Below are 15,764 nucleotides of genomic sequence, written 5' to 3'. Positions count from 1 at the left end.
GTGAAATGAATTTTTAGATTTTTGTTTGTGTCTGCCTCTAGAGGGTCCTACAAACAGTATAAAATTGTATGGACTTCCTGTGTCCAATTATTATAACGTTTTTTTTTTTCTTTAAAAGATTTTTGGCTGCTGAACCATTTTTTTCTTGTTTCATAAAATTTTATTATTTTAAGTTCAGAATGTCTATAATGTCTCAGCTAAGAAAGTTATTTTGAAATTTTTACAATTTAGTTTTGTTGCTGGAGAACATTGCCTTCCCCTTTCTTTAATCAGGTTGGACATGACCTTCTCGGTTCACCATAACTTCCGCACCCCAACGGGCAGCACACTTTGATAAAAAGGAGACCTTTTTTCCATCTTGACGTTCAGTCGAAAAACCTGATCTCCCTTTAGCTTAAACACAGCAGTATTAAAGAAGGTGTAGCAGCAGAATTCGGACCTTTATCAGTCCAAACACAAATTGTAAACCTTCTTTCTGAAATCGTCAAAGATATTAATAGTTTGTGGGCTAGATAAATGCTTCCTTAAGAGGTACAGATATAAAGTTGATCCTGAGTGTTAAAAATATTTTGCTTAATCCAAAACTATTGTGGCGTTTGTTTTCTTTCTGGCAGCGACAAGGGCCTGGCAGATCAAAATTTTACGAAGTTTAAAAAAAGTCGGAAATTGAAAATCTTATACATCCTAATAAAAAAATAAATGTAAGGCGCGATAACCTCCGCAGAGATCTAAGGCTGAGCTTCTCTTCCAATTTGCGTCGTGCTCCTCTTGATTTTCCCCACAAATTGGCGGGACCTACATGATTTTTTATGCCGACTCCGAACGGCATCTGCAAAGCAGATGAGTTTTCACTGAGAGCTTTCATGGCAGAAATACACCCGGAGCGCTTGCCAAACACTGCCGAGGGGCGAACCCGCTTAGAAAAATTTTCTTCTAATTGAAAAACCTTATTTCTAAAATTTTGATGTTGCTTTGCCCGGGGTGTGAACCCAGGGCATCCGGTGTGGTAGGCGGAGCGCGCTACCATCACACCACGGTGGCCGCCTAATAGGAGCTCAGAAATTAAATACAAGCGGCAGCTGCAGCAATTCCATCATAGCATGCTCCTAAATGTATGCTACATGTTAACAATGTACAGTGGAAGCTATTCCGTTGCATGTATTGTATATCCTACTGCCAGCGTTGCCACTGGCTAAATTTTTTTTATCCAAAACTGTACCCTCGATCTTACAAAACTGCGTCGTTTCTGAAAAAAATGTAGGAATTTAACTTCTTCCACCGATTTTTTTGTGGATCGGTCTCGTTCTATAACTGGCCTTGCACAACATTACTTATATTTCCAACAATGCAAGGCGGAAATATCTACACAAAAAAGCAAAAGGTTCGTGAAACTATTTCATGTAATAAAATTAAAGAAATACAAAATTTTGTTAATATTTATTTATTTCTTTTTTCATGAACACAAAATTAAAACAACAAAAAAGAAATTGTGAACAGTAAGGGATTCAAATTTTTTTTTTTAAATATCGACACTCACCGGTTTTACCTTGTAATATTTTATCATGCTTCAAACGATACTTTAAAAACCACAGAGAGATAAGTACCAAATCTTTTTGTAATTAGTATTTTTATTCTTACTCAAATCTTTTACCACATGTGTGATAACCATCCATTTTGTCCCTGATTATTTTACAGAAATGTTCTATATAGTTCCGACACCTCTGAAGAAATTGGTTTCAAATTTTTAAATTTACTTACTTGCCCACATTACTACTACAACGCGAGACCAAAATTACAATTGTACCTTAAAATAGTATATTTCAAGGGACTTTTGCTCATAGGCTAATAGTTTATCCGTCTTATTTGAATCGAGACATGAACACGTATATTTTGTATAAGAAAAATTTTCTGAAGGTTCTTATGCTACGTTTCCACCAAACCAAAACTCCGTGTTTGCCAACTCTTTTATGTAAAATATCTCTTGGCAGAAATGCAACTTTTGATTTTTGCTTTCGCATTATTGATACCGAAGTTAAAACGCGTTATTCGATAGCTTTCGCGATATTTTTAGACATGTTTTAACAGTCTTACGAAACTGGCAAACACGGAGTTTGGGTTTGGTGGAAACGTAGTATTAGTTTAAGGCTATAAAACATGTGTGTGTCTAATATACATTTAGCTTAAACCCAGCAGTATTAAAGAAGGTGTAGCAGCAGTTTTCGAACCTTTCTCCGTCCAGAAAAAGCTGTAGAACTGGTGTCTGACATCGTCATTGAGATTTATAGTTTAAGCGCTGAATAAACTCACAACTGTTTCGATGCACAAATTCGAAGGAGATAGTGATTTAAAAATTATCCTGAATGCTAAAAAATATCTAACTCGTGTGGGTTGTTTCTCTCTGGCATCGCCAATGAGTCTGAGATCTTCAAATTTTACCTAGTAGAAGTTTTAAAGGTCGGAAATTTCGCTAACAATGACGGGAGCTCAGAATTTAAACACAAGCGGCAGCGGAAGCAACTCCAATATAATATGCTTCAAGATATATGCTACAAATTTACATATCTGCGTAACACATGATATACCCTATTGCAGGGGCTGAATAAAACTTGATTTTGCTGTAAAAGATGGTGAATTTTTTTTTGTCTAATTAGATATTTTGCCACGCTCATGATATTACATGACAACATCGAACCTTCTAAGTTTTCTTGCGCCCTCGTAAGGATCTAGGTTTCACTTTTCGCCTCGTGTAGACAGCAAATTGTTTCCCCCAATCCCTTGAATACTTCTTTTTGAATATTGTTTTAAAATCTTTCAAATTCTCAGTTTCCTAAAACCTGGGAATAAGAAAGCGTTACGTGTTGTTTAAAAGATTAATGCTTGTTTAAAGAATTTAGGTAAAAATAAAAGCAATATTTGAAAAAGAAGTAAATGACTTCCAACTGAATTCCAATTTAAACTGTAATTGCTTTAGCGATCACTTTTCAGCCACAAACTTTTGGCTTCACACTTTTTCCGCTTTTTCGGTCAAATACAGTTCTCCCTTCTTTAAACCATGTCCAATCTGATTGGGACGTCTACAAAACAAGCTTCGAGGGGTAAGCCCTTGTTTTTTTTTTCATTTCCATCTATTCCCATATGCTCGATTATTTCCCGGGATTTCTTACTTTTGAAAACACTTTTATGTTGTGCTTATCGAGATTATTGAATTATCTGCTTGGATGTCAATATAAAAGCTGGCAGATGATGTGAAACACGTCTTATCATACTCCTTCAAAAAGATGTTTTAAAACTTTGAAATGACATTCTCCTTAAGGCTACCCTGAGCCGATTTCGAAAACGAAGGCTATAAAAAAACTGTGTGTGTGTTGTTTTTTTTACTCAAAATTCATCGCCTAAATGTTAAAAATATTTTGTTTAATCCCAATAATATTATGGTCACTGCAGCGTTTTTCAAGCAGATGTTGCTGCGATTAGAGATACAGTGGATGAAATGCTTTCCAGTGCTACTACGGTTAGGGAACTTAATATCTACTCTGATAGCCAAGCGATCGAGGGTGGTGATGGAGGGCCTGACCTCGCTTAGGATTGCATCGAACTATTTTATAATTAAGATTATGTGGGCCCCGGGCCAAAATGATATTCCGAGCAACTGTCAGCCTCGAGTCAGCACAGCAAGTGTTGGACGGACACCACATCTTGCAGGGTAACAAAATCCTTCTGGCCGGAAATGGATGGCATGAGGTCTACAAAATGATTGGGTTCACTAAGCCTCATCTAACATTCGTAATTGGGGTTTTGACAGGGCACTGTCCAAGGAAATCCATGCTGCTCGTCTCAATATACTGTAAACCTGATCCTGTTGCAACGGTATGGATGATGATAAGGTGGAATCATCGAGTCAGTTTATGCTTTATTGCCCAGCTTTTGCCAGATCTAGGCGAAAGTGTTTCCTTGGCGACTCGCTTTGTTCTCCGCAGGATTTGTCCAGGGTTGAGATCGCTCTCATTAGAAACTATATCGTTGTTAAGCAACGATTCTCTAAGTAGCTATAGCTACCTCACAGTTATATTATGTGGTATCACAGCGGACTTCCATGCTGTTCAAGTGTTCTTCCCCCACCAGGACAGCTACCGCATAACCTAACCTAAACTATTGCAGTGTATGTTTTCTTTCTGGCAAGGAGTCCGATAGATCAAAATTTTACTTAGAAGTCTAAAAAAAAGTCCGAAATTTTTCAAATCTTATATACTCTAACAGGAGCTCAGAAATTAAACGCAAGCGGCAGCGAAGGCAATTCCATTATAATATGCTCCTAAATGTATGCTACATATTGTTGTTGTTGTTGTTGTTGTTGTTGTAGCGATTAGGTTACTCCCCGAAGGCTTTGGGGAGTGTTATCGATGTGATGGTCCTTTGTCGGATACAGATCCGATACGCTCCGGTAACACAGCACCATTAAGGTGCTGGCCCGACCATCTCGGGAACGATTTATATGGCCACATTGAACCTTCAGGCCATCCCTCCCTCCCCCCTCCAAGTTCCATGAGGAGCTTGGGGTCGCCAGAGCCTCGTCTGTTAGTGAAACGGGATTCGCCGCTCGAAGGTGAGGTTGACAATTGGGTTGGAGAAGCTATATATTGCGCTACACAACCCCTTGAATCCCTATGCTACATATTAACAGCGTACAGTGGAAGCTATTCCGTTGATATTCTGCTGCCAGCGTTGCCATTGCATTTATTTTTGTTTTGTTTTTTGTATCCAAATCTGTATCGTTTCTCAAAAACATACAGAAATTTTGCACAACATTGCACGGCGGAAATAGTTACAAGAAAAGCCAGTGTCGTTTCATACAATAAAATTAAAGATATACAAAATTATCTTAATGTTCATTTTTTATCACGAACACAAATAAAAAAAAAAAAAAACAATACAATTCCAAGTTAACTTTTTGCAACAAATCGATAACTTTATTATAAAAAATAAAATAAATGTAAGACGCGATAACCTCAGAAGAGATTTTAGGCCGAGCTTCTCTTCCAATTTGCTTCGTGCTCTTTTTTAATTTTTCCTACAAATTGGCGGGACGGGACCTACTTGTTTTATGCCGACTCCGAATGGCATTGAGAGCTTTTCATGGCAGAAATACAGTCGGAATGCTTGGCGAACGCTGCCGAGGGCCGACCCCGCTTATAAAAATTTTCTTCTAATTGAAGAACTTTATTTCTAAAAGTTTGGTGATGCTTTTCCCAGGGCGTGAACCCAGATTCTACGGTGTGGTAGGCGGAGCACGCTACCATCACATCACGGTGGCCAGATATTGTGGACATATTCAGTCTATGTGAGGTCTTTATTGACCGGCCAGTTCAACCTAGTCCTGTTTTAATTTTTTGATTTGAATGCTTTCATCTACATGTTTTATGTAGACTCCGAACGGCATCTGCAAGGCATTTCATGGCAGAAGTGCACTCGGAGTGTTTGCCAAATCACTTCCGAGGGGCGACCCCGAGTAGAAAAACTTTTTTCTAATTGAAAAAATATGTTTCTAAATTTTTGATGCTACTTTGCCCAGAGTTGTTTCCATTATGGCGGCCACCATGGTGTGATTGTAGCGTGCTCCGCCTACCACACCGTATGCCCTGGGTTCACACCCCTTGCAAAGCAACATCAAAATTTTAGAAATAAAGTTTTTCAATTAGAAGACAATTTTTCTAAGCGGGGTCGCCCCTCGGCAGTGTTTGGAAAGCGCTCCGAGTGTATTTCTGCCATGAAAAGCTCTCAGTGAAAACTCATCTGCTTGCAGATGCCGTTCGGAGTCGTCATAAAACATGTAGTTCCGGCCAATTTGTAGGGAAAATCAAGAGGAGCACGACGCAAATTGGAAGAGAACCTCGGCCTTAGATCTCTTCGGAGGTTATCGCGTCTTACATTTATTTATTTATTATGATTCCATTATCAAAAATAATAACATTTTAACGGCAATATATCGGCACTGGTGATGTTTGCGAGTGTAGGAGCAATGTAGAAGTATTACATTTATGATGTGATATAATGTCGAACACACCTTATTGACAATTTTTTATAGCGTCATATCATCAAACCTTCAACATTCTTAAATACTTTTATGTTTTTTGTTTTTTTTAGTTGATTGGGATTTCAATATGCCTAGAAACAGCGCTAGCCACAGCCGACAAGGAATTAAAAATACGACAGAAGAAAATAGCAACACTTAAACCAACAACAACTGTAGCAAGGACACAGAAAAAACCCCCACCAGTAGTGAGAAAGCTGCACATAAAAATTCAAGTGCGAGTACAACAACAACGTCTAATCCAAAACATAGCGCTGAACCTGCAAAGTCGGAAACCGCTAAAGCTGCAACTGACGATGGCAAACGAGGAAAGCGAAAGCTTTATGATTTCGGTATTGCTGGCTATCTGTATCCGCGAATAGCGAGTAGGAGCGAGGGTAACGGCAGTAAAGGGCAATCGTGTTACCAACAGCAAGTGTATAACAATGGGCAAAATGCAGTGGGTGAGTGAAGCAAAGTTTTAGGTCTTTTCAGTAGACGACTTAAGTTCTGATAATTTTTTCTAAAAAATTGTTTCTTTATTATTGATTTTAGCACAATTCGTTAACAACTTTACTAGTCCACAATATTTTGAGGTACCGGAGCCTATTATGGAAATCATTATTAAGGAATCGAATGAAACGCTACCCGAACCCGAGCCGGAACCTTCAATTACAAAGAAAAAGAAGGAAAGTGTTTATGTTTTCTATGTTAATTTTAAGAAATATCAGAATAACAAGCTACACCGGCCGCCGTGGTGTGGTGGTAGCGTGCTCCGCCTACCACACCGAAGATCAAAGCAGCATCGAAAATTTAAAAAAAAAAATTCCAATTAGAAAAAAAGTTTTTCTAAGCCGGGACGCCCCTCGGCAGTGATTTGATAAATACTCCGAATATATTTCTGCCATGAACAGCTTCCCAGAGAAAACTCATCTGCTTTTCAGGTACCGTTCGGAGTTGGCATAAAACATGTAGGCCCCCACCCGCCAATTTGTTGGAAAATTAAAAAGGAGCACTACACAAATTGTAAGAGAAGTTCAGTTTAAAATCTCTTCATAGGTTATCGCGCCTTGCATTTATTTTTTTTACTTGGAAACCCACATTGCCTCGTTAAACATTGATTATAACGATGAATATGAGGAAGAATAAATCGTACGTTATCCAGTTACCAACGCCTTCTATCAAGACCACCACATTGCGTATGATTATACATATGCATGTACATCCGAACCTTTGTTCATCAAACTGACGAAAGCGATGCAGAGAGCATACAAAATCAAGTGGTGGTCATGCCAGTAAGTGCCCAAGGCGTAGCTAGGTTCAGAGCGAATGAGTCTGGACATGGTCAAAGTTCTTATCAGCAAACGTAATATCAACAGCAACAGCAATTTAAAACCTTTTTAATAATAATTAAACTTATTTTATTTTAAGCTCGAACAATTGAATCATTTTTTTGTCTATTTCCAATGAAATTTAATGATGGCTGACATGACAATTTTCCATTAAAACCATGATTCAATTACTAGACGTTTGTTCTTCAATGATGACAAACCTTTGATACTCCCAAATTGAAAACACTGCACGGGTTGCTTTTACGAAGTAAGGAAAACGGGGAATAATTCAATACTCTTCAGTGAAATTGTAGTAGACAAGTATCTTTGGTAGTCTATTAGTAGTGATAATACATTTGCAAATGTCAAAAGTTTTTTGGGGAAATAATTCATTTTCTACTAAATATTTTGTGAATTGATAAAGTTATGTTGGTTTGGTCATTCTTTCAGAAATTGTTTGAAGAATGCCGTACGTTAGAATGTTATGCAAAAATGCACTATCTCAAATTTTTTTCCAAAACTCCCTGCATGAGCATAAGTTCAATCCATTTTGTCATAAGAGGGAGTTAATGAAAAGCATTCTGAGATGAAGCGTTCTTCAATCTAACTCTCAATATAGGGCGGTTTTGTGACAAATCTTGAATTGTGAAATTTTTGAAAAATATTTTGAGATAGCATGATTTTGAACAGGTAGCCGACATGGGGTGAGAGGCTACTCAGCAGGCGCAATGAACTGACAAAAAGAAAAATAAAAGCAAATGGCTTATTGTCTTAGAACTTTATATTCCTACCTTGACTTTGACAGAAGAGTTAAGCTTTTGTGCGGTCGTGCTACACAGGGAGTATTCACCTTTTTATTCTGAAATTTCGGAAAGCTCTTTTTGGCTAAGTATTCATGGAAGCGTTCCGGATAAACCGTTAATTTAGAATATTCGGAATACGTTCATTTGATACTACCTCACGAGGTCCGAATATGCATAATATTCCAATTATATACCAATTATCCAAATTCTTAAATGGAGGCGAATGTTCCGAACATACGGAATTAATAGAACAGAAGGTCGACTTTTAATACGCGCCCACAAATATCGAGAGAAGTATCAAAAGACGCGTATTGACCTCGATAACAATAATTCGAAGGCGGAAATACAAATTTTAGCTCGTTCAAAGGATATTGACGAAAACCCGAAAAATTACACAGGGCGTTGGCGGCCTTTGGCCGAGCTTATAAAAAAATACCCTGGCAGGTCCACCAATGAGGTGGGATCAAAATTAAATGCATGCAAAATCTCTTTGTACACAAAATCTTTTTCAGTGAACAAAAACATTACAACAACCACATGAAAATTGCCAACTTCAACTGCAAATATCTCCGGACAGAGATACAATTTTTCTTTTCCCTTAGGATTATTGTTGTTGAGGTCACCTCTCTCGATATTTTTGGACGCGTATTAGCAGTAGACTCCTGTTCTAGACTTTTACCTGAATAAGTTAACATGCCCAATGAATACATTTCGTTATGGCATCTCCATTATTTACTAATGACATTTTTACGTGAGTCGATTTAATAGTCGAGGTTTTGACCTTGAACGATGAATTTTGAATTGGTTTAGGTTTCGTATGTTCATAGGTTTACGAAATTGCACGATTCCTTGATGTCCGTACTTTTCATAAAACCTATGTTCAGCCACACTAATAGATCATGGCATAGTTAATATGTAAATTCATCATAAAATTAAAATAAATGTTGTAAGGAATTATGCGGTTAAGAACTTATCGGGTATTTGTAAACTGATTGCTTCCTATTTCTACTACTAATATTTTTCGAAAATTCGCAAAGAAACAACACAGTTAACGGATGTCAATTCGATTTGGGAGCAAAACGGCTGCAATTGTCAAAAAGTGTGTCTGTTGAGCAAACCTCTTGTAATTGAATCATGAGTTTAAACAACCAATATTTTGTTTAAAGTTCAATCAAAAAATAAAAAACTAAAATATTTTCAACAAGTAACGCCAAGTTCATATTTTTAATATTTTTAAATTCTTCGTATTTTCTTCATTTTTTTTATTTATCTACATAGTAAGTTTAACCAACTTTAAATGTGTTCTTTTAATTTAATATTTTCTTCACTATATCCGAAAAATATATAATTTATTGGTTTTTAATGTAATATTGTATTGAGTAATTCTCCGTATTCTTATGAACGAATTTTTATTACTTTATATATGGGGTATTCCATCCCGTTTCGACCAATTTTGAACCCGACCCCTTTAGAATTGGCTGAAAGTTTTTTTTCTTTTTCTAGCTTACGAAAGACGTTTTTCAGAAGTTTTTCAAATTTTTTCATCCAACTCAAAAAAAGTTATGAATTTAAAAAAAAAACACCGTTTTTGTTTTCAAAATGCTATAACTTTTTCAAAAATTTACCGTTTGAAATCTTTTTTTGTTTTTTTAAATTTGTTTTTAAATGTACTTTTCGGAAAAAATTCAAAAAAATTTTTAATGTTTTTTTTAAGGCCCATTGTACGCGCCGTAAAACGAAATGCAACATTTGGAATAACATACTATACTTTTAGGTGCCAAGTATAACAAATACTTTCCGATGTCGCTTATTGCTCCTTTCTGAGTAACTGGTAAAATATTTAGTATTTCGCTAAAAGGGCCGTCCGCAATTCTTTGATGACGACGACGACAACAACAGTAAAAAAACGGAATACTACAAAGTATTAATGGACAGTGGGTGAACTTTTTCAGTAGACGATTTAAGTTCTGATGATTCTATCTCTAAAATTCATTCTTTATTTTTGTTTTAGCACAAATAGGTGTCATCACATCATATACGATTATATATCCGGATTCAGAGAAATATCGTAGTAGTGGTATACATGTCAACTTTGGTTCAGAGGACAAAGCGCAAGACGGTTATCAAACCGATTACAGCGATGCAGTGAACATACAAAATCATGTGGTGATCATACCTGTGAGGGGGAATGCTCAAGGCACAGCTAGCTTCAAAGCGAATGAGTATAATACACACATAGATTCGATTTCGTTTAACATTAGTTAAAGTAACGAATATTTAAATAAAACAAATACTTTTAGTAAGAAACGTCAGCTTTATATTTTTAATGTTTTTATTCCGCATATTTTTCCATTTTTTATTTGTACACTTAGTATGTTTAATGCACTTTACATTTTTTTTAACAATATGTTGTTTTACCTTATCCGTTTATCAACTTGTTTTATGTACGTAATAAAATATAAATATAATATAAATTTAATGTAATCATATGTACTTTGTAAAATTCCTTTATTTTGGTTTGAGTAATTCTTTTAAATCTTTGATGTATCTAAATTTATATGTCAAATGTAAGTTCATATCGACGCGCCATACGAAAACTAGGATTTCAATTTTTTTATATTGAACACCTTTGTCAAAATTTTAAAGTGCTAGTTTTCGTATGGCGTCGATATATAAAGCTGGAGTCATTGGTGCCGTATGTCGTATCGCTGTATCCGTATCCCTAACGTAATCAGCTGTTTATCGTTACGACGGTAAACCAAAACCCAATTGGTTGGCTACGATACGGTTACGACTTTAGCGGCACCAATAATCGATTGCATTGATTCTCATAAGGTTGGTCGAATCAGCTGTTAAAAGGTTACCGATACGGTTACCGATAAAGCACCAATGTCTCCAGCTTAAGCGTGCTACGATTTATTCTTTAACATATTTGTATATTTCTTTGTATTGTACTTTTAAACTAATTATTATTTTTTCGTATATGGATACATAATTCATTCGTAAGTACTCTTTCAATGCTTGATTTTTATGCGTAAGGTCCATTGTACGCACGGTAAAATGAAATGCAACATTTGGAATAACTTAGCATACTTTTAGGTGCAAAGTATAACAAATTCTTTCCGATGTTGCTTGTTGCTCGTTTCTGAGTACCTGGTAAAAATTTCAATATTTCACTTAAAGGGGCGTCCGCAATTCAATTAACAATGAAACGTTTTGCTGATTCTATAGGAATTGTGGAGTAAAAAAACGCAGAATACAAAGTACAAGCCGTGATCAAGTTGCTATTCAAGAAGATGGATAATATTGCATTATGATTATTTGCACTGACGTTGATATCACGAGATTTACCAGGTCCCGACTTCTTTTTATGGAGGTTTTGAGGCCGCAGTCCTCTATATATGGTAGCTCACGAATTATCATCCACGTAAGTCCAACAGAGTTGCAGCATAGAGACATTGTTGTTGGAGGCGATGGTGCTATAGGACCATTGATAGAATGGTTGGGGTGGAGCCACAAAACATAAATGAAATACGTTACGTATGTCGGCAATGATTCTGGATATGTAAGAATGTAACCTATATAAACACTCAGATCGAAGTAGGGCCAGAGTGGAGTACGAGTTCTTGGGGCGTTTACTTTCTAATTAGGTAAGAATTGTGGATTGCACTCTGAGAATAACTCGCCATTAGAATTTACCTACTGTGCACTGAGGGTACTTTCATAGTGTTTACGGACATGTGTCCTTGTTTACCTGAGAGGCGAAGCTGCATCAATCAGTTGCCTGTTTTAAGGTCCAGGTTTTTGGGAACTTACCTGATCTGATTGAAGAATTGTCGAAATATAGTAGAATGTTGGAGACAAACACAAAAATAAATGCAAGGAAATAAAGAGGAATGAAAAAAGATAGCAAAAAAACGATAGCATATTTACAGAAACAAAAAATAAATATAAATATCCAATTCTATCAAAGCACAAAGCAGATCAAATTATACTCAACTGCTGCAATATGCATGCAACGAATTTGCTTCGGCTTTACATTGACAATATGTATTAAAGAATGCAATGTTTGCAAAATTTCTTGCACAATTTGGGACTAAAAAATAAAATTAATTTGAATCCTAAAAAACTAAGATTTTAGAGAAAATTTTATTTATCAAATTTAGTTTTTTAACTCTTTTTTTAATAGGGATCCTCTCGATTTGGACTGGAAAAGAAATATCGTAATGACAGTTTTAAATATATATTTTTTGAGAACCTGCTATAGGGTATAGCAATTATAATTAACTTACGTGCGCACTGTGTAATCATAGAGGGGAAATGTTTGCACGCACACATTGCCAAAGCGTTCAGCGTAAATACCAAATTTGAAGTAGCTCCACATAATTCCAAATTTGAAGTAGCGTAAATACCTAATTTGAAGTAGCTCCACATAATTTAAAAGCATACATTTGGGACCAGTGCATAAATCTTGTATTTCCTCTGTCACTGGTTTTTACATTCTGAACGCCTAATCAAATGGACAATATCTAAATATTGTAAACTGGGTCACGAAAAACGACGTGGTGCTAGAGACCACGTGAACTACTTCCAGGCTCACTTAGGTTCCGTGTGGACACGATTTTAGAAAGATTGTGCTAATTTCTTTATAGCTTTAAAGCAGTAAAGATATAAACTTAAAATCAGTTGATAATTACGTTATTTTGGAATCACTGTAAAAACACCCCAACCAGGTTCCGATTACGCAAACAATGAAAAAACCCAGCGAAGGGAGGGATCTTCGAACATCACAAACTTTAGAAGAACCTCGGCCCATACCTTTTGCCAACCATGATCTCTCGATATATAAAATAACACACAAACATGCGTACTTATTTCCAGGTTTGAAGGATTGGCTACTACAGCCAGGGATTGTGAGAATTTATAGGTTACGCTAAAGATATCGGCCTCGTTTCTTGCACATGGAAGGAAGGGAAGACTTAGAAGGTTCAAAAAATGAACGACAGCATATTTACACCAACAAATAAAAAAGACAGCATGCCCTCTCCTATAGCAAGATCATATAAATCTGTTTCAGGCCCTGCAATAGGGTGTATCATGCGGTACATAAATCTGTAAATTTGTAGCATACATTTAGGGGCATCTTGCATTGCAATGCTTCCGCTGCCGCTTGTGTTTAAATTCTGAGCTCCTGTTACAGTAGACCAATTTTTGCTACATTTCCTTTTTTAATTTCCCCTCAACGCAAGAAACCCATCCAAATTGTAGAATGCATTTAAAAGATCATTCATTCTACAGTGCAATTCCTTCTGCTGCCGCTTGTGTTTAAATTCTGAGCTCCTGTTATTGTAGACACATTTTTGCTACATTTCCTACTTTTTGAATTCCCCCTTAACTCAAGGAACCCATCCAGCTTGTAGAATTCATTTAAAAGGTCATTCTATAGTGCAATTCCTTCCGCTGCCGCGTGTGTTAAAATTCTGAGCTCCTGTTATTGTAGACACATTTTTGCTACATTTACTACTTTTTGAATTTCCCCTTAACGCAAGGAACCCATCCAAATTGTAGAATGCATTTAAAAGATCATTCTACAGTTGAATACCTTCCGCTGCGTCTTGTGTTTAAATTCTGAGCTCTGGTTATCCGCTGCCGCTTGTGTTTAAATTCTGAGCTCCTGTTATTGTAGACACATTTTTGCTACATTTCCTACTTCTTGAATTTCCCCTTAACGCAAGAAACACATCCAAATTGTAGAATGCATTTAAGAGATCATTCTACAGTGCAATACCTTCCGCTGCCGCTTGTGTTTAAATTCTGAGCTCCTGTTATTGTAGACACATTTTGCTACATTTCCTACTTTTTGAATTTCCCCTTAACGCAAGGAACCCATCCAAAATGTAGAATGCATTTAAAAGATCATTCATTCATTGTACAGTGCAATTCCTTCCGCTACCGCTTGTGCTTAAATTCTGAGCTCCTGTTATTGTAGACAAATTTTTGCTACATTTCGTACTTTTTGAATTTCCCCTTAACGCAAGGAACCCACCCAAATTGTAGAATGCATTTAAAAGATCATTCATTGTACAGTGCAATTCCTTCCGCTACCGCTTGTGCTTAAGTTCTGAGCTCCTGTTGTTGTAGACAAATTTTTGCTACATTTCGTACTTTTTGAATTTCCCCTTAACGCAAGGAACCCACCCAAATTGTAAAATGAATTTAAAAGATCATTCATTGTACAGTGCAATTCCTTCCGCTGCCGCTTGTGCTTAAATTCTGAGCTCCTGTTATTGTAGACAAATTTTTGCTACATTTCGTACTTTTTGAATTTCCCCTTAACGCAAGGAACCCATCCAAATTGTAGAATGCATTTAAAAGATCATTCTACAGTTGAATACCTTCCGCTGCGTCTTGTGTTTAAATTCTGAGCTCCGGTTATCCGCTGCCGCTTGTGTTTAAATTCTGAGCTCCTGTTATTGTAGACACATTTTTGCTACATTTCCTACTTCTTGAATTTCCCCTTAACGCAAGAAACCCATCCAGCTTGTAGAATTCATTTAAAAGGTCATTCTATAGTGCAATTCCTTCCGCTGCCGCGTGTGTTAAAATTCTGAGCTCCTGTTATTGTAGACACATTTTTGCTACATTTACTACTTTTTGAATTTCCCCTTAACGCAAGGAACCCATCCAAATTGTAGAATGCATATAAAAGATCATTCTACAGTTGAATACCTTCCGCTGCGTCTTGTGTTTAAATTCTGAGCTCCGGTTATCCGCTGCCGCTTGTGTTTAAATTCTGAGCTCCTGTTATTGTAGACACATTTTTGCTACATTTCCTACTTCTTGAATTTCCCCTTAACGCAAGAAACACATCCAAATTGTAGAATGCATTTAAAAGATCATTCTACAGTGCAATTCCTTCCGCTGCCGCTTGTATTTAAATTCTGAGCTCCTGTTATTGTAGACAAATTTTTGCTACATTTCGTACTTTTTGAATTTCCCCTTAACGCAAGGAACCCATCCAAATTGTAGAATGCATTTAAAAGATCATTCATTCATTGTACAGTGCAATTCCTTCCGCTACCGCTTGTGCTTAAGTTCTGAGCTCCTGTTGTTGTAGACAAATTTTTGCTACATTTCGTACTTTTTGAATTTCCCCTTAACGCAAGGAACCCACCCAAATTGTAAAATGAATTTAAAAGATCATTCATTGTACAGTGCAATTCCTTACGCTGCCGCTTGTGCTTAAATTCTGAGCTCCTGTTATTGTAGACAAATTTTTGCTACATTTCGTACTTTTTGAATTTCCCCTTAACGCAAGGAACCCACCCAAATTGTAAAATGAATTTAAAAGATCATTCATTGTACAGTGCAATTCCTTCCGCTACCGCTTGTGCTTAAGTTCTGAGCTCCTGTAGTTGTAGAAAAATTTTTGCTACATTTCGTACTTTTTGAATTTCCCCTTAACGCAAGGAACCCATCCAAATTGTAGAATGCATTTAAGAGATCATTCTACAGTGCAATGCCTTCCGCTGCCGCTTGTGTTTAAATTCTGAGCTCCTGTTA

At 36.6% G+C, this 15,764-nt stretch overlaps 1 long non-coding RNA gene across 1 annotated transcript in view; it reads left to right on the top strand.

The window, feature by feature from the left end:
* LOC137248505 (uncharacterized) overlaps positions 1 to 9,786 on the top strand; it is a 182,062-nt gene extending 172,276 nt beyond the window's left edge. The window contains exons 2-3 of the long non-coding RNA XR_010952176.1: positions 6,142 to 6,531; positions 6,623 to 9,786. This is a non-coding gene — a long non-coding RNA (uncharacterized lncRNA). The remainder of the gene's footprint in view (positions 1 to 6,141; positions 6,532 to 6,622) is intronic.
* The last annotated feature ends 5,978 nt before the right edge of the window (positions 9,787 to 15,764 follow it).

The sequence above is a fragment of the Eurosta solidaginis genome, chromosome 4 (genome assembly GCF_040869045.1).
Source record: "Eurosta solidaginis isolate ZX-2024a chromosome 4, ASM4086904v1, whole genome shotgun sequence".
Lineage (NCBI taxonomy): Eukaryota > Metazoa > Arthropoda > Insecta > Diptera > Tephritidae > Eurosta > Eurosta solidaginis.
The sequence above is the reverse complement of the archived record's forward strand: the minus strand, read 5'-3'. Positions and strand labels throughout refer to the sequence as shown.